Source organism: Rattus rattus, chromosome 1 (assembly GCF_011064425.1).
Source record: "Rattus rattus isolate New Zealand chromosome 1, Rrattus_CSIRO_v1, whole genome shotgun sequence".
Taxonomy (NCBI): domain Eukaryota; kingdom Metazoa; phylum Chordata; class Mammalia; order Rodentia; family Muridae; genus Rattus; species Rattus rattus.
In genome coordinates this window covers 237,044,561-237,066,447 of record NC_046154.1, presented here as the reverse complement: position 1 = coordinate 237,066,447, position 21,887 = coordinate 237,044,561, and the positions used below count along the sequence as shown (strand labels likewise).

The following is a 21,887-nucleotide window of genomic DNA, read 5'->3' as shown; positions in this document are numbered from 1 at the left end:
TTAACATGGTTTACTTTGGGCTGTTACTATTGTCATCTTTCTGTCACAAATAAAGAATAGTCTCTTGGTTTAAAGTCACTTGTCCCAAATCATCTGACTACTTAATAAAAAAAACAGAGATTCAAACCCATTATTTACTTCTAAACGTACACACTTTGATCAAAACCTGAAGGAAACAGACTACTATAAACTGTTGTTGAACCACCAGCCACAAGAGCTATGATGGCAGAAAAGATACAAAGATTTTCCTTCACAAAACTTACTATAATGCAAAGTTTATATATGGTCCATGTCCCTCAGAAGTTCATGAATGTATTTTTAGTAATACAGAGAAAGTAAATACAAAGTAATATATTCTGTATGAGTAAAGCATCGATCACTCTTGTTTCAATGACATAATATGCAATATTGGTATATATTGTATCATGGTGTACAAACTATAAGCAATGAAGTTCAAAGAGAGAAACTTCTGCAAGCCATCTGTTTAGTAAGTGTGCAAGCACCAGACAGAGATGTCCGTGGCACTCTTCTTGTTGACTTGGCTTTGTAATTATTATTTTGGGATGGGTGAGGTTCTCATTAGCATGTTTCTCAAATGGAAGAGATTCATCACAATGATTCCCATCAATATTAGTGGATGCCGTACTACAATATTGTGGAGCTTGTCACCAAAATCCTCCACAAACACTTCAGTAACTTAGTAGCATGCTATAAATTAAGATGTGATTCCAATTGAGGTTAACATTTTTTTATTTATTTATTAAATGTCCTAATATTTTCTAATCCAAATCTAGGATGTGGTTATTGATTAAATAGTAAAGAGACAGAGTTCAGAAGGCAGAAGCACAATGGTTCTAGATTCCTAGGGTTCACATTCCCTTCCACACAAATGAAGCAAAGACCCTCTGTGCACCAGGTCTCATTTCAATAGCTACAGATATTAAAGTCAGACTAAGTTGTGTTGGAGCCAGATACTATGATAAATGTGTGTACCCCATATACATGTTTTAGTATACATTTTAATAGTTAACATTTTCCCAGAATACTAAAATCTCTGGAAAATGTTGAAGTCTAAATATAGTTGACAAAAATGAACATTATCTTACCTTTAAATATTTAATGTGTATTCCAATCTGAATTTACTATCACTATAATTTCCAGGTTTTGCTGATGAACAAATTAGAGGGATTATCATGCTTGATGATATGTCTTTAGCAAGTGATGATTTTATACAATGATTAATGAAGCTTAGGTTGCAGATCCTTTATTTATTGCACACCATATATTTGACGTGAAATATTTGCCCTAGTTTTGAACCTTTAAAATATCCTATGATCATACTACTTATCCTGGTTTGGTCTTGGTTTGTTTGTTTCCTTTTCTTTCATTTTATATCTTTTACCTCCCTTTTCCTGTTCTGTATCCAGACAGGTTACTCACTCAGTCTACCCACGATGCCAGCACAAGAGAAACAGCAATTAAATAGGTCAGAGCCTTCTTTCTCCTGCTTTTTCATGCCAGTGATAGATTGAAACAAGAAGACATATATTAGCTTACATATTCTGAACCTTTGTCAGGTGTTCTTCTAAGTTCTTCACATGGAGAAATTTGCTTACTTGTCCCAACAATCTGCTTGTATTTAGACACTACTGATTATTTGCTTTGAAGATAGATAGATAGATAGATAGATAGATAGATAGATAGATAGATAGATAGATAGGTACGTACGTACGTACATACATACATACATACATACATACATACATACATACATACATACATACATAGACAGACAGGTCATCACAGAGCCATAGTCTAAGAGTTCTAACATGGATTATCCTGGCTCCAAGGTACAAATTATCATTCATAGACTCTAGTCTAACACAGATATTTGTGCTTTTCAATTTGGAGTCAACCGCTCAGCAGGAGGAACAAAATTAAAGACATTGTGTGAACAAGTGACATTAAACATAAATGTCCAAAGACTACATTAAAAAATAGCCAATGATACTTTAAACTCATCACATAACCTACCCTCAGATAATATTGCATCTTTTTCCCAAAAGAATAGTCTTCTTTCCTTAAACCATATGCTTCTCATTCCTAAGGTGGAAAATAATAATTCTCTCTGAGTATGTTTAAATTACTGAGAGAATTCCCTTAGGGTGGCCAACTGTTCGTGAGCCATCACAATTTGTTGCTACTCAGAAATTACTAGAGTATGTCTTGGTCTCTTACATATTCCATCTCAGTCTTTGAATGATTCTTAACTGACAACTATGGGTTAATTCCATTTCTAAAGACAATGTAAAATGTCTTTAAAGCATCAATCCAGAAGTTGCTCTGAATTCCCGTTAACACATGAAGCAATGCCCTCTAATAGAAGACTATATATAACTCACATCTGTGTGGCAGTGCATGCAGTATGAAGTGCTTTCTTGGGCATTATTTCATTTGGTGTTCATTCTCTAGAAGTAACAGCTCCCGAGATAACTACAACTAAAATAACACCGATTTCAAATACTCTAATTAAAGAAATCTAAAATTGTGAGCATTTGCTATAGATAAACTGTAATTGTTGCTCCACTGAGGAAATGAGTGTGAAAAACTGGGTCATACATAATGCTTTCCTGATTAAAGAGAGAAGATAAAGTGCTGGGCCTCTGCGACTGAGCGTGCAGGTGATGTCAGGCTGGGTCTTTAAACTCTGTGCTGCGTCTTCCTTACCGATAATGTAAGTGTTTAATCACATGACAGACAGACAGTGTCTGGGAGAATTGACAATGACTCCCACAGTACAGAGATTGCTGAGTTGTTGTTTTTTTTTTTTTTTTTTTTTTCATTTTTGTAACTCTTATCTTTAGGACAGGTCTGGTTATGAGGGAGCTATCAACCCTAGTGATAGATGAATGGATGTGTGGATGGAATTCTGGATGGTGGATCAGAGGAGCAATGGATAGAAAAACAATTAACTCCCTAAGCTGGCTCCTTCTGCTCTTTTTTCATAAATCTGTACTGCTCGCGCAACACTGGAATTTACCTCAGGCATCTGTGCCTGCAAAGCATGCCATTCGCCATTCACTACCTCCCTCAGTCTCCTTGCCTTGTGAACCTTTCTTCAAAATGTATTCTCACTGGTCAACCCTTAATACTGTCTATAAAGATAAAAACAGATTTCATCTATAACCTAGACTTATTATCTTCAGAGCACTTATTCCATTTTTAAATGAATTTTTATGAATTTATAGGTACATTTTCTGTTTCCCCCATGGAATGTAAACTCTGCTAAGGTAAGGAATCAGGTTCTTGCCCTATGAAACACTCTGTTTATAATACAGTGTTAGAACTTAATGCTTGTGCACATGCTAAATTATTGCAGAATTAGTAATTTAATTAGCCTAGAGTAATATTCCAGCTATCAATCTGACTACATGATCCTCTTTTATTTATTTCATGGATGTTGACTCACTAGGCTTTATGTCCATAGTCTCATCCTCTTCTTAAAGTCTTCTCTGTCAGCCTCCTCAATTGAGAAACCTTTGACCTTTCTTTTTTTTTCTCCATCTTTATTAGCTTGGGTATTTCTTATTTACATTTCAACTGTTATTCCCTTTCCTGGTTTCCAAGCCAACATGCCCATAACCCCTTCCCTTCCCCTTCTATATGGGTGTTCCCCTCCCCATCCTTCCCCCATTACCGAACCTTTGACCTTTCTTAATGATAATGTATGGTGTGGATCAATTGTCAACTCTTAGTCAAAATTCTAAAAATAAAAATTTTCTCCTCCCTCCTTTGCATGAAAATATCATTAGTCAAATTGACTCTTAGATAAATGAGCTAAGAACAGATAGATGGATGTATGGTAGGGTAGATGAATGACAGAGAGATGAGTAAGTCATGAATTAAAAATCCTTTCAAAACTGATGATAATGTTATCTAGATACTTGCAAATGATCTTTGCTTCCCTTTTGAAGTCTACTTTAATGAAAAAGAATCACCATTATTACAAGACTTCAACTTTGTTCCTCTAATGACGTCTACAAGAGCTTCCAGTCACCATTCCAACAGTCTACAGTGCATGTACAAGCCATATTTTACACTTGGAGTTGAGGTTGACAATGACTGATTTATGAAACAAGAACTTTAAAAATGCATTTGAAAGTACAAATATCTACTTCACTATTAAACACATACATGGTTGAGAAGACATGATACAGGTATCTCATGGCAACGGACTTGTTCCAATTACCTACTACTGTATGACAGCCATTCAAAAATTGGTAACTTAAAACAAGAATTATTTATTTTATATTTTATTCATAAGACTTCAACTTAAGCAGGCTTCACAAGGAATGTTTACATAATGTGGCATCAGCTGGAGTGGTGGGTGGAGGGACCAGGACTAGACAATCCACATCCAAGAAAATTATTCAGATAATGGTCAGGATAATCCTAGTTGTTGCTGTCAGTTATGTCCCCTGGAGGGGAGATGTGAACTGTCTTACAATTTAGGACTAGATTTTATAAGCATGCTCTCTGAGACAACAAGAAGGAGGAAGGATATGACATAATTTTTGTCCTAGTCTTAGAAATAAAGGAAAATGTAATTTCCGTGGTCACAGAATATAGTTACATATTGCTGAGATTCAAGAACAAAATCCATGGATCAGATATGTTGAATGTAGCAGAGATAAAGTGGAAAATGTCTATGAAATGGGGGATACTGTCAACACCAATCTGTGGAAAATAAAATCTATCTCAGGCTTCCTAAAAACCACCCTATTGAGATATGCATACCCACTCATATAATCTAAGGCAGCTTCAGTAAAGTCACACAGATGCCCCTAGTCTGTCTGTCTGTCTGTCTGTCTGTCTGTCTCTCTCTCTCTCTCTCTCTCTCTCTCTCTCTCTCTCTCTCTCTCTCTCTCTGTTGTTTTCTTCTCCTTTCCTCCTAAAACAGAAAATAACAGATGATCATCCGTTAATCTAGACTTTTTTCAGTGTAACCAAATTCCACACAGTGCTGGCAATTTGCTATGCATTTTGGATTTACATATTAAAATACAGTATAATTTTATAATTCTTGAAATGGAGACAAAAGACAAATCCTGCACTTTTTAGGATTACAGCGGATGGACGAAAAGGAGGAAAAGTAGGAAGGACGAGGGAAGGAAGAAGAGGAACAGCAGGAGCAAGAAGATTATTGAAAGCACAGGAGATCACTTAGAAGTAATACGGTATGGCTCTCACCATCCTCTCAAACTTTTATTGAGAAAGAAAACCTTGAAGCACTGTGGAGTTTTCCACTCTCTAACACTTCAAATGCAATCTGCAAAAGCAGAACATGAGAAGCACAAATGTAACATTGAAGTATAATGATGCAGTGCAATGGAAAGAACAGAGAAACTTTAATCATGCCTCGAATAGTACTGTAAAAGATAATCATTTATATGCTGTGCACAACCAATTCATATGTGTTTACATACACTCATAAAACAAAACAAATATAAAAAAAAAAAGTAACTCCCTCTCCTCTCCATGGCAGCGACTAACATTCTTAAACTCTAGTTAACCTCAAAGATGGTTTTTGCTCATATATTGCTACATCTAATTGAGGTGAATTACATACTTCATGTCAACCTTGTGCTGGATGCCCAAGTGCCACAGTGAACATGACAGTCATTATCCCTATTCTTCTACATCTTTAAATCCAGTGGCAGACAGGTATTCAGAAAAAAAAAGTCAAGGTTTTGCTTTTCATAACCTTTGTTTGATTTCTCATAAAATTTGTTGAACAGTGACAATGGCGTATTATGAAGGCAATGGAAAACTCATCCTAAGGTGTGGTTGGTTGGTTGGTTGGTTGGTTGGTTGGTTGGTTGGTTGGTTGGAGACAACTCTGCATCTCTGCTAAGAAGCAGCTTTGCTGTCATAATAGCTGGCAGGTTACAACTGTGCCTTTCTGCCCTTCTCAATGTTACATAGAAAGTTCTGCAGATTCTGGATTCTCATTCTGCAGCCTTCCTCAACCATGGAAAAAAGCCGTCTTACTCAGTTCCAGACAAGACTATGAAGGGCCATTTTTAAGAGTCCTTAAGGGAATGTTTTTTTTTTACATGTCAAATGGATAGGAGTAAAAGGAGCATGCAGTCTACATGGGCCTCTCTTTGTTTCCTGAGCTTGAGTTCAGTTGGCCATGGGAGATTGGCCATTCTGTTGCCATCAATGAAAGGAAGGAGAATTACATCAGTGTTGGCTTACTGCCCTGATAGTCTTGAGCCACAGAGAAAGACACACCAATCATCTTGCTACATAAAACGATTTTGTCTTAACTTCTTTCCTTTGGCTATTGTGTTACTTAGTACTTACATGTGACCTTGGTGGTAGGTTTTGGTGGTGGTAGTACTGATGGTGATCCTGAGGTCTTGATGGTGGTGCTTTTGGAAATGGTACTGTTGAGTCTTGAGTCAGAATTGGAAAGGTACTGAAGTATTTGTGGGTTGTATCATTTTGATAACCCAAGGACTACTGGGTAAAAACTCAGATTTCTGATTTCCAGTCCATGCAAGACAAGAGTTTGTAGAAAGTCTTTTTTTAAATAAACATTACATCTTTATGAGTGGATAAGCAGAGGCATCTGTAATTTTTGTCCTCGTCTATAGCGTCCTTCTAGCTGCTATTCTTAAGCTATCTTTGCTTCAGGACTTATGTTTTCACAGGAATTAAGCAATGGATATGAAAGAAGAGAGATAAACAATCACACCCAGAGTGACTTCCCACTCTTCATTGTCTCATGCAAAGGAAAGACATTCTTTGGGTGAGATCCTTCCAAAGCAAACATCCTGAGCACCTAGGCATCCCACTTGTGGATCACAGTAGCCAGCAGGCTGACTCACTTATATTCATGCAACTCCCTGGGGCCAGTGAATTACACTGAGAATATTCTAGGCAGCCACATTGCTGGGGATGAAAAGGTGGGGAAGTAGAGGGTTACCCAAATGGTAACTTTCTAGAAAGCTAGTTCTAAGAATGTTTCTTGATATACTGAGAACTAGTATGTCAGTATTCTAGCAGGATCTTTTCTACCAGTAGCTTATGTGCTTATAGAGCAAGGGAATTAAAATGCAGTGGTTTTAGGTGAAAGTGTTAATGTCAGGCAGTCTGCAAAAATTCAGTACTTTTCAAGCTTATTTGCCCTGTACTATAATCTAAACTACCTGCCCTACCATCTGTTTTTGTTCTGTAAATAACTGTTCCCAATCCAACTGCCTACTGAATAACAAGCCAGTGATTCAGTTAATAATTATAAACCTTAACAATTCAACAAGTAACCGCATACAAAGAAACTAGATATCACATGTCTGAATATTTGATAGTCATGCAAGACAGAAAATGGGGCTTCTGGAACACCAGTCATGTTGGGAACTGTTGGGGAAGGGGCAGGGCGGGGTAGATTGTTAGGTTTTGAATGAAACTTTGCCTTAACGGTTCCAGTTCAATCTTTCCCACACAAGCTCCTGCCCACATCTCATAGAAGTATTATATCTGTTCACTTCCTTGTACTTTGCTCCAAGAATTAGTGAGTCATGGTTTAAACACAAATTCTTAACATAGGTGCTACAGGCAAACAAAGGAAACCCAAACGCCTCATTCTTCTATTTCTTCTTTAAAAGGAAACTCATGCTGGAGGCATTTGTGTAACATTCCTTTTACATAACAGCAAGAACTTCATCTGAGGAAAGAAACAGTGCAGCTGTAGGAAGCAGTAGGTGGGGGGTTGCTCTTCGCTGATCTATGACCCTTCCTGGCCTTCGCTGTTCATAATGCGATACAACAATTCCTGGGCCAACCCAGAATGTGAAGGTAGGACATAGAAAGGGGGCACACAAGAGAGGCAGCATACTTGTCCAGTGCTAGGAAATGATGAGGTAGTCTCTTTAAATGTGTAGGCAGCTCAGTTAGATGAGCTGGGGTTATATCCTTTTCTGATCTGATGTTTATTGGCTGTGTGACTCTGGCAATATAGGGAAGTATGGCTGGGAGTTATCGCACCATTGACAAAATCAGGAAAATAACAAAAAGTAATATATAATTTATCTTTAACTGTGTCTGATACACAGATTCACCGAACCCTATAGACTCCAGTTCAGTCTTCTCCTGCAAGACTAGAAACTGATTTTCTTTGTTTTGGTTTTTGGTTTTGTTGTTGCTGTTTGTTGCTTTGTTTTGTTTTCGTTTTGCCCTGGTATTTGAGACTGGAGAAGAACTCACAGGACTGTTCTAGAACCAGGAGAGATGAGCTTGTCTCACCCAGAGCTCACACCTGAGACCTCAGAGCAAACCACACATTAACTACTGTGTGGCCAGAGAAGGGAAGTATGCACATCCCCCTCCTTATAATTTTTCTGTATCTCAGAATGTGGAAAGGTTTTCTGTACTATCTGAGATAGCTTATATTAATCCATTAACCTATCAATGTCCTGGATAGATTTGGTGGTTGCCATTTCACACTGGCTGTGTGCTGGATGGAATGTGAGACATAGACAAATGGTGCTCATATGAAAGGTGTTCCACTCTGCTCCTGTTGAACAGCATTGTCTAATTCCAGCAAGAGTGCCACAGTTAACTTATTTAACAGTCTTTTTGAAGAGATATGTTGGACCTTCCTGTTATTTCTCTTATGCCACTTTCTGATTCAGGATATTTACCTTTTGTGTGTATCTGTCCTCTGTGTTCCCTCCTGCTTTGCTTCTGAGTTTGCTTCCCCACATCTTAACTGGAACCACTCACTTTGTTGCTGTGAGACAGTTTTTCCTAGTGACATCAGCACCTACATTCAAAAGGTCTAACCAACCTGACTGTCTGATGTGAAATGAACAAGGATGAACAAGGATGATAGCAATGAACTTCCGAAGTGGATGGAGTCCATGAGGTCTCTACCCTAAACAAGGAACTATTGATACGTGAGGAACACTAGGAGTGAAAGAGATGCTCTTCCCCAGGGAGGAGCACACTGATTGGTTATCTGACACCAACTGATCAACCCTAAAAACATATATAAAAGTAATATTGTACATATTGAACAGGGTATATTTAGGAATATTTCTGTATATATGTGAGTGTATATGTATGTTTATGTCTGTATATGTATATGTCTGTACATAATAAAAGTATGTGTATATATGCATGTATATATGCATGCAACAATTAATGAAAAAAGTCGTGAATTTAAAGACTTGGGAGATATGGAAGGAGGAAAAAGGAGAAATGTTAAATTGTATTATAATATTAAAAATCCAAACAATATTTATTCATAGAAAAAGCAATAGAAAATTCACACAATATGTTTCTCTCTGGTTATACATTTGGACCCAATAGATTGTGATAACAATTGTCTTTCCACTAATTCCAAAATTTAATTTCTATTTTTAACTTATTATTGCTCCATTTTTCCAATACTTAACTTAAAAAAACCCTGCTACCTTAATTTATCGGATGCCTAGTTTTCTGGGTTTACAGAAAATAATAACATTAAAAATTTTCACCTAGGAGAATTCTTCATGGGGCTGTTTTGGCTGTGCTTTGTGACCAAATACTAGGATTTACAGCTGTCTGTTGGATGAAAGGGAATAATATCATCTATCCAAATGCTTCTCACATATTTAAAAATGTATTATTTTGTCTATTGTGTAGATGTATGTTTATGTGTGCATGTTAATATGCACGTATGGGTACATACAAACTCATGTTTGTGGACATGTGGCTGCACATGCTACAGGATACTTTTGGAGATTAGAGGACAACCTCAAATGTTATCCCTTCTCTTCCTTTTGGTTTGAGACAGTTTGCCTGTATTTCACCCCTGGCCTGCCAGACTAGAAGCCTGCAATCCTATGGTGATTTTGCTGTCCCCATCTCTTATTTCATTGTGGGATCAATAGTTTTATACAAAGCATGTTTCCATTCTCAGCTCCACATGGTTTCGGAGGATTTGAATTCAGTTTCTGAAACCTGCCTTAACCACTGAACTGTCTCCACAATCTCAGGGACGCTTCTTTAAATCACTCACATTAACAACATCCCTTAAAATTCTTTTGCCGATTCTTCTGTGACATTCTGATTTGGGTATCTATATAGATTTTCCTTACATGGAAAGAATGGATGGTCTTCTTTTGGGAGCAGAAAACCCTCTGACATGTCTTAATAAATTGTTTACCTTTATGCTACATAACAGGCTCTGACTAGATGCTTTGGATTTTTTAATTCTTCCTTTCTTAGTTGATTTAGGCCCTAAGCTTTGCTGTGCAGTCATAAAGTAGCAGTCATTTCACACACCCTGCAGAGTTATAAAACTGTATAATGCGATATCCACTGCAAAGCTCCAGCATACCAGCTCCTACACAGTAGACAATACCCCATTCTAGTGCTCTTCCTTCCTGCCCTCTAAGCTATCTATGTCCTTGCCCCAAGAATACAATGTTGGGTGTGGAAAAAATGTTGTCCTGATTGCTATTTACAGCACTTCCAGACCAGAACCCCAGGATTCTTCTGTATTGTTGACCACTGACCTGTGCATTCGAAAGAAGCTCTAAGGACATAAGATACTATCTAGAGATACAAGAGAATAAAAGCACTGCTTGAGCTTGGGTGATTTGTATGTGAGAAGTTCATTCCCTCTGTGTTGAGATAGAATGGCTTTGTGTACAGGTGATTGGACCCTGCCTTGTGAATGGATTAATGCCCTTATTGCAAGAGAGCCTTAGTCATTCAGGGAGGGGTTCCTATGGAAAGCCTGAGGTTGGATCCTTTCCTTCCCTAACATGTTTGTACCTCTGCATAGGCTTCTATTTTCTGCCATGGTAGGATACAGCAAGCAGACCCTCACCATATGATATGGCTCCTTGACCTTGGACTTCCCTACTTCCAGGAGTATAAGAAGTGACTCTCTGTCACTTACAATTGCCCAGTTGCAGGCATTCCATTAAGGCAGTACAAAGTGGAATAAAACAAATACAACTGTAGGCAACTAGTTCCAAACTGGATCAAAGGGTGGCTTGTGAAATAATGCAGTCATTGTTCTCTTAGTATTACTCCAATAAGCCAAGGATGCACTGGTGTATCAGAGGTAGGCATGGATTTTTGGATTTCCCCTTTTACACAAAGGAGATGACACAGGTATGAAGTTCCAGGCACCTTGCCCATCTTTTGTAATCTGTTCTTTCTCTCTCTCTGATGCTGACTTCAGATTCAATCTCTGCTGTTCCCTAGCTTAAAGTACTGGTGCTTCCTCAAGGTTTGACTGTCTAAATATGCCAACCCTTCTAAGGATATAGAATCAGTGTTCTGGAAAATGAAGGAAACACACACACACACACACACACACACACACACACACACACACAAAAGAGAGAGAGAGAGAGAGAGAGAGAGAGAGAGAGAGGTGGGGGGAGGGAGGGAGGGAGGGAGAGACATTCTCAGTATCAGAAAAATTCTTTGGGGTAACTCATTTAATATATTCGCATTCGTATGTTTACTCATAACCATGCTCGTTAGATAATACCCAACTCTTCCACCTCTCCTTCTCTTATAAATATCGGAAAGGAGTTTGATTGCTGCTGTTCTTAGGAGACTAGCGGGTTCCCTGAAGATAGCTCTTTTTGAAAAAGGAAGGTTGCTTAGTAGCACATGGTTTATATAGCACATATTAAAGGATCCAGAAATGATCTGCATATACCACACCCTGAGAATCAGAAAACCCTAGGAAAACATGGTATCATGTGGACCTTTGTCAAGACAAACCATCACCTCAGAGAACTTAGAACTGCATCATCAGCATTTAGAAGAGTTCCGTGCCCACTTAGAAATGTCCTGTACATTTGATCATATTTTTTTCCCTTCCGAGGCTTCCTTAGATTTCTGTAGAAGTGTGACGCACATATAGAATAATGGCCTGGATTTCTTCATATTAGAATTGGTAAATCAAGCCACTTCTCTTCAGTATTTAAAACAAATAAACAGTGCTCACTTCGGCAGCACATATACTAAAATTGGAATGAAACAAATAAACAGGAATCCCAAAAGTCTTCAAATTTCTTATAGCAAGAATCATTGGTCTCAGATGCTCACATGGTCCAAATGGACATTGGGAACTGTTCGGTGCAAGGATCAATAATCTTCAGAGGTAAGGCTTACAGATTACTGGTCTTAACCAAACTGAAAGACACTGCGTACATATAAAAGCCTCTGAAGATGACACCATCAGTTTCTCCCTTTTCTATGTACATACATGTTACTCTGCTCACCAAAATGTACTCTTTGGCTTCCTGAATCTGGAGTGGCTACCTCACTTACTTTGGCGAGTAAAAGAGAATAGAAATGATGCTAGTTAGTTCACAGCTTGATTTTAAGGAAGTTTGGTAGAGTCTTTGGCTATTGAAGTCAAGAAGCCCATAGGAAATCTGATTAAGCTGACATGAGCTGGGTATAAGGAATCACAAGCTAGCAACATGACACAGAAAGAAAAGAAAAGATGATGCACATGTATGTGTTTAAGTTTTCTTGGATATTCAAGGACTTCCCAGTGCAGTGTAACCTACCTTATATTCCTTGGAGCAGAAGAGTCTCTGTTGATGCAGCCTACAGAATGAAGAGAAGTATTATTATTTTTGTTTAATTCGTTAAGCTTTATGGTATTCTATTGCATAGCAATGGACACCTGGTGGATGCTCAAAAGAAAATAAACAACAAAAACAAGAACATTTTCTACTCGTCCATAGGTAACTAGCTATTATACCAGTAAAAAATTTGCAATTCTTAGTGAATAGCAGTCACCTGGAAAGTTTTCTAAACTACACATACTCCATGAAGGTCATCAAAATGCAAAAACCCTTAGGCTTAACATTTGCATATTTCAATCTCTGAATAAGTATAATGAGAAACCATTGTAGGAGCACACAAAAGTAAAGACTCATTGGCCCAAAGCAGCTCCTCTTTAAATATGCAAATTCCTTCTGGGAGTGATAAATCAAGCAGATGGTGGTAGGATTACATCAGTAATCAGATTGTTTTCCAAACTCCTGGTCGTGAGGAGAAATGTCTTGTGCAAAAACACTAAATGTGGGACAGGCGTGTACCTGATCTAAGAGTTGTTGACTGGGAACCACAAACGATGTCTATTGATCAGTCTAGAGTTAGCTGAAGTGAATTGGTGTCCAAAAACAGAAAGACAGATGCAAGGAGGAATGTGGAATCTTCAGAAAGTTTGGTTATACTTGTTCTGATGAAAAACCATGTTGGGAATTTGCTCTTGTTTAGGGGCCTGAGAAATGATTACAGAATAACTAAAAGACAGGAGGAAAGTTAAGCAGAGTAACTATATCTGCTCTAGAAAACCACATGAAATTGTATTGATTACATAAATAGAGTGTGTCTAAAAGTAAGTCCAACAGGAATTAGGATCCAGTACCAAAGAATGAATATGAACCAAGAAAGGCCTGTGTGGTGAGGAAATGCAAAGTAGGAGAGGCTCTGGTGACTCTCCTGTGCTTTGTTTCACCCCAGCCTCCCTCAGCATCTTTCCCACGGAGCATCTTCCATTGGTCGATTGCCCCCGTGATGCTCTGAGTCAGCTCTGAGAACTCTTCACTTTCACTCTTTCCCACTGGCTCTGTACTGAGCCCCACCTGGGGGTTTCATGCCACCTAAGAGAGGAAGTGAAAGGGGTTGCATTTTCTACATGACTTGATTTCCTACTGGCAGTGAAAAGAAAGAGAAACCTATGCCTCCAGAAACCACTTTACTTCCTGTGGTGCTGAGTCAGTAAGAAGAGAGTCCTGCTCTAAATATGCAGGGCAAGCAAAGCGCGTGATCTACCTCATCCTTTTCACACCATGCCAGAGAGTTACTTTCCTGAAGTGGACTGTGTGGTCCTCTATGACAGGTTGAGACACTGAGGCAAAGACTTGTCAGTAACTTGCCTAGAACTCATGTTTGGGAAATAATGGAGACAGAAGGTAAACTCATTCTAGTTGACGTAAGTCCTCAGATTCTAAGCAGCAAAATATTGGTCAATATCTTTTAAAGCATTATTTCCATGTCCATTTGTCACCAGACAGATGAAGCCTCATCACTTGCCCTTCAAGAGAAGCAGGGACCAGCCACAGGAAACTCACCAGGAGAAGTGATTTTGACATACCACAACTGGTAGCCACTAACTGGCCAAATTGACATGACAAAGGATCTTATTAAAAATGCATCATCTCGGGCTATGGAAATGGCATGTACCCTTTAAGAAGATCAGTGAGTTTGTTAAAAACCTAAGAAGCATTGGCTAAATTAATGTCTTCTGGTACAAATCTGGTACCCTACTAAACTGGATCCCGAATCTAAACACAATGCTATGCAAATACTTGAATCCCTAAAGCTTTCAAATCTCTCAACAAAAGATCTTTGAAATGAGCAAGATAAAATTAGGGTCTTAGACATGCCCATAAATTAGACTCCAATCAAAATAAGTCCTTGTCAATGGCCCAACTTATGTCATTTGGACAATATCCTGATAAACTCTTTACTGTCCCAAGACACCGTGTTAGGTGCTGAGGTGTATTCTATGGTAAAAAAAAAAAAACAAAAAACAAAAAAAAAAAAAAAACCAAGAACAAAAAACCAAGAACAAAAAAGAAAAACAAAAAACAAAAAAAACAAAAAAAAACAAACAAAAAACCCAAAAACAAAAACAAAAAACAAAACAAAACAAAACAAAAAAAACGACCTTCTAAGGACTCCTGACCTTCAGAGGAGGCAGGCAATTACACAAGGCCAGGACTGAGTAGAGAGGAAGCAGGAAGACAGCAGGTGATCACCAAGAGAGACACCACGTTTGCTGGCTTCCTAACTGATTTACCACCAGTTTCATGACAAATTGAATACAATCCCACCACCGCCCCTCCTTCCATGACCACCTCTGCCAGCATAATACTTCATTTCCTACCTCTTTATTTTTTTCTCCACTCATCTCCTTTCTTTCTTTTGGCATGAGTCACTTCTGCTTCTCATATTATTATCTTTGTAGGCTGTTCCTGCTTGCCTACCCCAGTGCACAAATTCTCAGTGTTTGAAACATCCACAACTCTTGTTTACTCGCAATTTCTAAACTTGAGTCTACAAAAGCTAATAATAATCAACTAAGAAACATTAAAACCCAACCAAACAAAACACCCTTGCCAACCCTACCTTACCTTCAACTCTTCAGATGAGGCAAGTGTGTGTGTGTGTGTGTGTGTGTGTGTGTGTGTGTGTGTATTACTGCTTTAGATGATCCTAATACAAAGCAAGTGTTACGGCAAGAACCTCTCATACTACTGTTCTGATATACTATCCTAGCGGGGATTGGGGCACCTTTTGTAAAAGGCACCTTCCATCCACAACCATTATGTTATTTGGTCTGCATGTCATTCCTGTAAAATAGAAAAATAACAAGAGTGAGATGTTTGGTCCATTTAACAAGTAGACAAAACCTGAGCTCGATAGAGGTGGAACCACAAGCCCATACTGAAAGCTCTTAGACCCATGTCTTCTGACTTGCCCTATTCTGGTTGAAATGAGCATGTATCTAGGGTAGGCAAGCTTTTCCCTATGCTTTCTGCTGCTCTCTGACCTACCAGGTGGGAAGGCCTTAACTAACAAGTGACGGCCTCTTGGAAGTCCTGTTTTGGGATATGACATTCATGAGCCCTCAAAGATTCTCCCCCTGAGAAAGAGGAAGTAGAAGTGAGGTGTAAACCAGAAGCCAGGTGACCTGATCCACTTGAGCAAACTCTGTGAGAAAAGGAAGGCTGCAAATAGCTCAAGGCTTCAGAACTTTCCTCAAAATCAATCAGGAGTCACATTCTGATCAGGAGGGCAGATAACGGGATCATGAGGACTGAGACATTCTGGGGTTTCATTTCTCTCCACCCAGACGTCACAAGCTGTCTTGGCCTGGTGTGAATGGACCCCCTTTTTACCTGAGTTGGCTTAAAAAGCAAACACGGAAACAGTTGTTAAGCTCCCTTCTCTCTTGTCTCTCAAAGCAGCCCAGGAAGTAAGGTTGGCTAAAAGAGGCCTCCAGCAAACATAAACATAGACAGGAAGGGAGGGGTTCTGAGTGGGGGATGGGAGAAAAAGGCCTTTCTTCCTTTCTTTTTGAAAAAAAAAATCTCATTGCTGGTTTTCTTCCATGCTCTACCTCAGAAATAAACTTATCTACTTGGGAATATGTCCTATGTATATTTCATTCCACTCTTGGCAGAAATAATTTTCAGTTCTCAGAAATGAGCAAGGCAGCGGATGGTGAGGGGAGGGTTGGATGCCTCCCACAGTGAGGAATGACACACAGATTGGGGTACACAGGAGGGCTGACATTACACAATCCACACATCAGCATTTCGGCTGCAGGCAGAAAGCTACTCCTGAGGGACACATGTTCTAAACTAGCAGAAAATAAATGCTGCTTTGAAATTAACCATCTCAGCCTATGACTTTCCCGGTCAAACAGTCTCTGGGGTTATTTTTCAGGGTGATGTGTATGGGCACACACAGGCTACTGCATAAAGGGATTGATTTCAAAAGGGTCCTCATTTTCATAAATAAATAAACCCCCACTGGCCAGTGGAATACAATTATATATGGAACAAAACGCCTAAATATAGAGCCATTATCTGAAGTCACGTGAACCACACCAGTCTTAAATCATCATGTTGTCCGTTGGAAAAAGGCAAGCTTCTGGGTTGACATAGGGTTGGGTGTGTGTGTGATTTCTCAGCAAATATCATGGACTCCTTTTGCTGTTTTGGGCAAGTTGGGCCAAATGACTTTCTCTGTATTAGGCAAATAAGTTGAAGCTACATACACACACACACACACACACACACACACACACACACACACACACACACACACACACACAAACACACACAGAGAGAGAGAGAGAGAGAGAGAGAGAGAGAGAGAGAGAGAGAGAGAGAGAGATTTTTTTCCTTTGGTAATTACATTTGTTCTTGAACAAAACAAAGTGTTATTCTCAGGAGAAAACACACAAATGTAGGCATACACTATAGATGGAAAGGTGGTTTCTGCCATAATGCTTTTTGTTACCTGACCTCTTCCACCCTCAACCTGACTATTTTGAAATTAGAAGAGGGACATCAGCTCTCTTCCTTGCCAGACACTGGTCTCCTTGTGTGGACTGCATCTTATGAGGTACATCCTAGGCATCTCTTCTCAGGTGGAGGTATTTCTGGGGTTTGTGAAGCTGTCTGTCTTATTAGGAAATAGTCATATGGCAAGCAAGGTAAATGCCATGGAGTAAATGCTAGAGAAAATACGGTAAACACAGGTTGGCCCAGGACATAGAGTTTGGGTGACGGTTTCTTGAATGGATTTTCAAAGAAAATGACATTTCAGATGAGACTTGGGAAGTGGAAGGAAGCCCATGGACAAGTAGACTCAGCAACAAAGAAGTCTTAAGGCATGCACTCATAGGGGACCGTCCCTGTACAAGGTCTACTATGGCAGTGTGGATGACAACAGAGAGGAGGGAATGCTGACACAGGATGACCCCTGGGAGCAAGCCGTACCTGAGCCAGGTAAAAGGAGTGGAAGCATAATCAACTCCAGAGAAGGAATTTTCAAGGTCACAGAGGCCACAGGTGAGACCAGGAAAAAGGTGGGAAGATGGGCAGATATTTCAAGCTATGATGCAAGAGGAGGAAGTGAGAAATGCTGTAAAGTGAGACAGTTGGGGTACACAGACACACTGGGGTTTTGAGACCACAGTTTCAAGTGAGGAAAATAACAGTCCCATTATAAATACTCACACCTCGCACTCTCCTGCAGTGGTGAATTTCATTTGATGACCCAGGTAGCTATAGGCTAGATTTTGCCTACAGGCTACAGTTTGCCAACTTCCACTCTAAACCATAAACTGAATATTCAGGAAAAAGTACACATACTAAACATGCTGTTATTCCCTCCCTCCTCCCCCCTCCTTCTCTCCCTCCCTCCCTCCTTCCCTTCCTCCCTTCTTCCTTCTTTTCCTCCCTTCCTTCCTTCTTCCCACTCTCCTTCCCTCCCTCTCCTCTCTTCCCCTGAGGATAGCGTATCACCCAGAGCCTTGCTCAAGCTGGTCAAGCACCCTTTCTAGCACTAAGCTATTTCAAAGTCCTTGTAGTGTTATTCATTTTTAGAAGAATTAGTCAAATGGAAAACAAACTTTCTGATATTTTGAAATTGGTTTCTTGGGTTCAGAAGAATCCTCCCTTCATTTTTCTAGGAGTCCCTTGAATGTCTAACCTCATGCTTATTATCTGGAAAACAAGGACAAGATGCCTGGGTATGTCAGAACAAGATTAGCAGTACACCTATCAATGTATATGTCCATCCATCCATCCATCCATCCATCCATCCATCCATCCATCTATCCCCTTACTCAGTAAGCAAGTAGTAAGTTTCTTTTATTATAAAACAAGTTGGCAGAATTCTATGGAATCCCTTGATGACTCAGCTATGGGTCTTTCTTCCAGTCTGCTTTCGTTAGGTTGGGGAGACAGCAGGTACATGAACATCTTGGATCTAAGGTGGAAAAGAGAAATGTGATGCCAGAGAAAAGGCTGATGGGGATGTGAGAGTGGTCAGAGCAAGATGACTTCCAGCTGGAAGCCATCAGAGTAGCTGACAAGATGACATCCAGTTTCCTGTTAACCCTTCAAAGTGACATATGAGTCCATACAAAGATTACAAGCAGACTTTGAGAAGACAATGCTCTTTTGTATATGTTACCAGCCTTTAGGTCCCTTCAGGCCAAATTTTATAAATAGTTGGTGAGTTCAAAAGTATTAGAAATGGATTCTCTTTCACACCCGGGGGTCAGGGTGGGGAAAAGATTACTTTAATAGTTTTTCTGTTTTCTATAAATTCTATGTTTCTCAGACCTTTATTTATGCATGAAAATGAGTTGGTGATACTCAAATGAATAACAGTGACAGTTCCTGAGTGCATATACAGCTCTGTGTAAAAAGCAGTCTTGTAGCTGTTATGAAGATGAAGCCAAAGTGATCAAGTAACATAACTAGGATCATATTAAAAAGGGAAACAAGCCTGTCACATATGCCTTCAGACCTTGAGCCTTCTCTTGTCTTCTGCTGTCCTTTCCTCTTTTCTCCTGTCCTCTCCTATCCTGTACTTTCTTCTCCTCTCCTTCCTTTCCCTTTCCTCTCCTTCTGTCCTCTCCTGCCCTCCTTTGTGCTCTTCTTCTTGTCCTCTTTCTCCTCTTTGCTTTCCTTTTATTTCCTTTTTTTCTTTTTTTCAGAGCTGGGGACCGAACCCAGAGCCTTGTGCTTGCTAGGCAAGCGCTCTACCACTGAGCTAAATTCCCAACCCCTTTGCTTTCCTTTTATTTATCTCTCTATGTTCAGTTTCTCTCTGCACCCCTACTCCAGTCTGTCTTACCCACACAGCTCCCTGGCCAGTATAATAGTCTACACAAGAGTTTGACTCCTCGGTAATCACCCTGTATTCTGTCCATCTTTCTGCTTGATATTTCCCTATGTCTGTGACAACTCCATGCCAGATCAACCAACATTTTTGCCTGTGTATAAAACTTTCATTACTGACTCACATGGGTCTCATAGTCTATGATCCAAAGCTTAGAATCATCCTTCTAACCCTTTTGTGACCCTTCAAATATGCCAACTGGACACAAATAAGCATCTGTTGACCATATCTTAAAATACATTTACTGGGGGCTCAAGAGATGGTTCAGAGGTTAAGAGCACTCGCTACTCTTCCTCAGGTCCTGAGTTCAATTCTCAGCAACCACATGGTGGCTCATAACCATCCATGATGAGGACTGGAGATGTCTTATATAGCCTGGAGGCATACATGCAAGCAGAACACTGTAAACATAATAAATAAATAAATCTGAAAACAAAACAAAAAACAAAATGAAGGGACACAATAGTTTAAAAACATACTTTCAGTGACTACCTTGTTTTAGTGACATTTTTCTGGGTTCAGAAAAGAAAAAAGTTAGAAATTCAAATATTAAGTGGCTTATTATTTATTTTATTATATCATCAAGCCTTCAGAATAAATAGCAATCCCCATTTGAGTTGGTCATAAAGTGTCTAGAGTAGACCTATTCCGGATTCAAGAAACAATGAAGTTTGATTTTCTTAGCTGTCTGGTCACTAAAATAGCCCTTGATCATCAACTAAACAACAGCTGGAAGGAAAGAAGTGCAGTGTGAGTATGAGAGACAAGACTCAACACTAAAGAGGATGGAGAAGAAGATGGGCTGCACCTGAGACTGAGAGGGCTTTTTTCTTTTCTTATAAATAATCCTCTATATATAGCCTACTCAACAAAAACCCATCATCCGTTATGGTGATTCGATGTTTTCCTAGGTAGGGACAATTACTAGGAGGTTGGTTGACCTCTGGTAGAATTTCCAGCAGCAATTACTTCATGATTGATTAGAAATCCCTGCAACTACACGTGTCCTGAGAGTTGATGAGGAAAGCTTATTTTGAGGTTTGCTCAATCGGGGTTATTTGTCCTTGTACAACAGCTTATAGCAGACTGTCACTCGAGAACCAAAATCCCAAGGAATTTGGGACGTTATCTGTGAGTGGATTCCATATCTGTAGCTCTGAAGGGATTGAGGTGGGATGGTAGTAGGTAGTGATAATATGACTCCAAAGAGGAGAGTACATAAACAAATAGCTTTGAATCACTGAACGGACTTTTAATTGAAAGAAAGTTAAGAGGAGTGTTAATGACTTTGAATGTTACCTTCCTGGGAAAGGTGCTTCTGTGAGCAGGGTTCATGTGCTGTGGTGGTGAATCATAATGATACCCTTGCTGTGACATTGAGGGACAGGGTGATCTGTACCTTCCTTGAGGTTTCAGTGAATTTGCTTGTGACATTAAGAGGGAAAAGAAGAGTAAAGGGAAATACCCTTTCCTTTGTCACACTGTCAGGGAAGAAACCACTTTGGAGGTCATGATCTATGACAAACACTCTCATGCAAATTCTCTGCTTGTTCCCATGCTCCATGTCTTTACCAACTATGGAGCTAGGCAAAACAGAACAGAAAATAGTGCCTGGAGGAGAAATAAAAGTGCTGGAGTAGACATTGACTTTCTAGAAAGAAAAAAATCAGCCTTAAGATATAATAATGAAATGGGCTTACCTGAGTGACTGTGGGATTTTTTTGATACTGACATATCCAAAACTCATGCAATTAAAGAATGCTGAGAGTTGGGGAAATAGTTTTCCTTGGAAAGGGCACACCAACTGGTTATCCAATACCAGCTCAGCCCTGAAAACACACATACATGTAACATTATAGAGATTGATCATGCTCTATTTATACATGTGTGTATTCATGTATATAATCTCTCTATATATTTATATATGTATTCATATATTATATATCATGTGTATATACTAACAAAGAAAAAAGAAGATCCCTGAGAATCATCATCTGATTAAAGTTTTCTAAATCTAAAGGGGATCATAAAGCAAAGTGCATGTCGTAGTCAAGGACCAGAATTGAGTTGTTTTTTTTTTTATTTGTTCATTCTCCTTGGGCTAAACAGTGTTTTCAATAATTATTAAAGACTGCACGATGGGCTTGATCTTGCATATTGACCAACAAACTTCCAAATATCTACTATTTAGACAGTCAAAAAGAAGTTTTCACATCTGTGACACAGTGTATAAGAATGTAGAACATCTTGGACCAAATAAAACTGGGCTGGCATTCTACTGGGATGTTCCATTCATTGATACAGTCTTTCTTCACTGGGCTTCCAATGTGCCACTCTCCTGATTTTTCTCCTTCCTT

General features: G+C 39.2%; 1 long non-coding RNA gene across 1 annotated transcript in view; it reads left to right on the top strand.

Moving 5' to 3' along the window:
- LOC116890115 overlaps positions 1-11,288 on the top strand; it is a 63,221-nt gene extending 51,933 nt beyond the window's left edge. The window contains exons 5-6 of the long non-coding RNA XR_004386529.1: positions 5,122-5,237; positions 6,720-11,288. This is a non-coding gene — a long non-coding RNA (uncharacterized LOC116890115). The remainder of the gene's footprint in view (positions 1-5,121; positions 5,238-6,719) is intronic.
- The last annotated feature ends 10,599 nt before the right edge of the window (positions 11,289-21,887 follow it).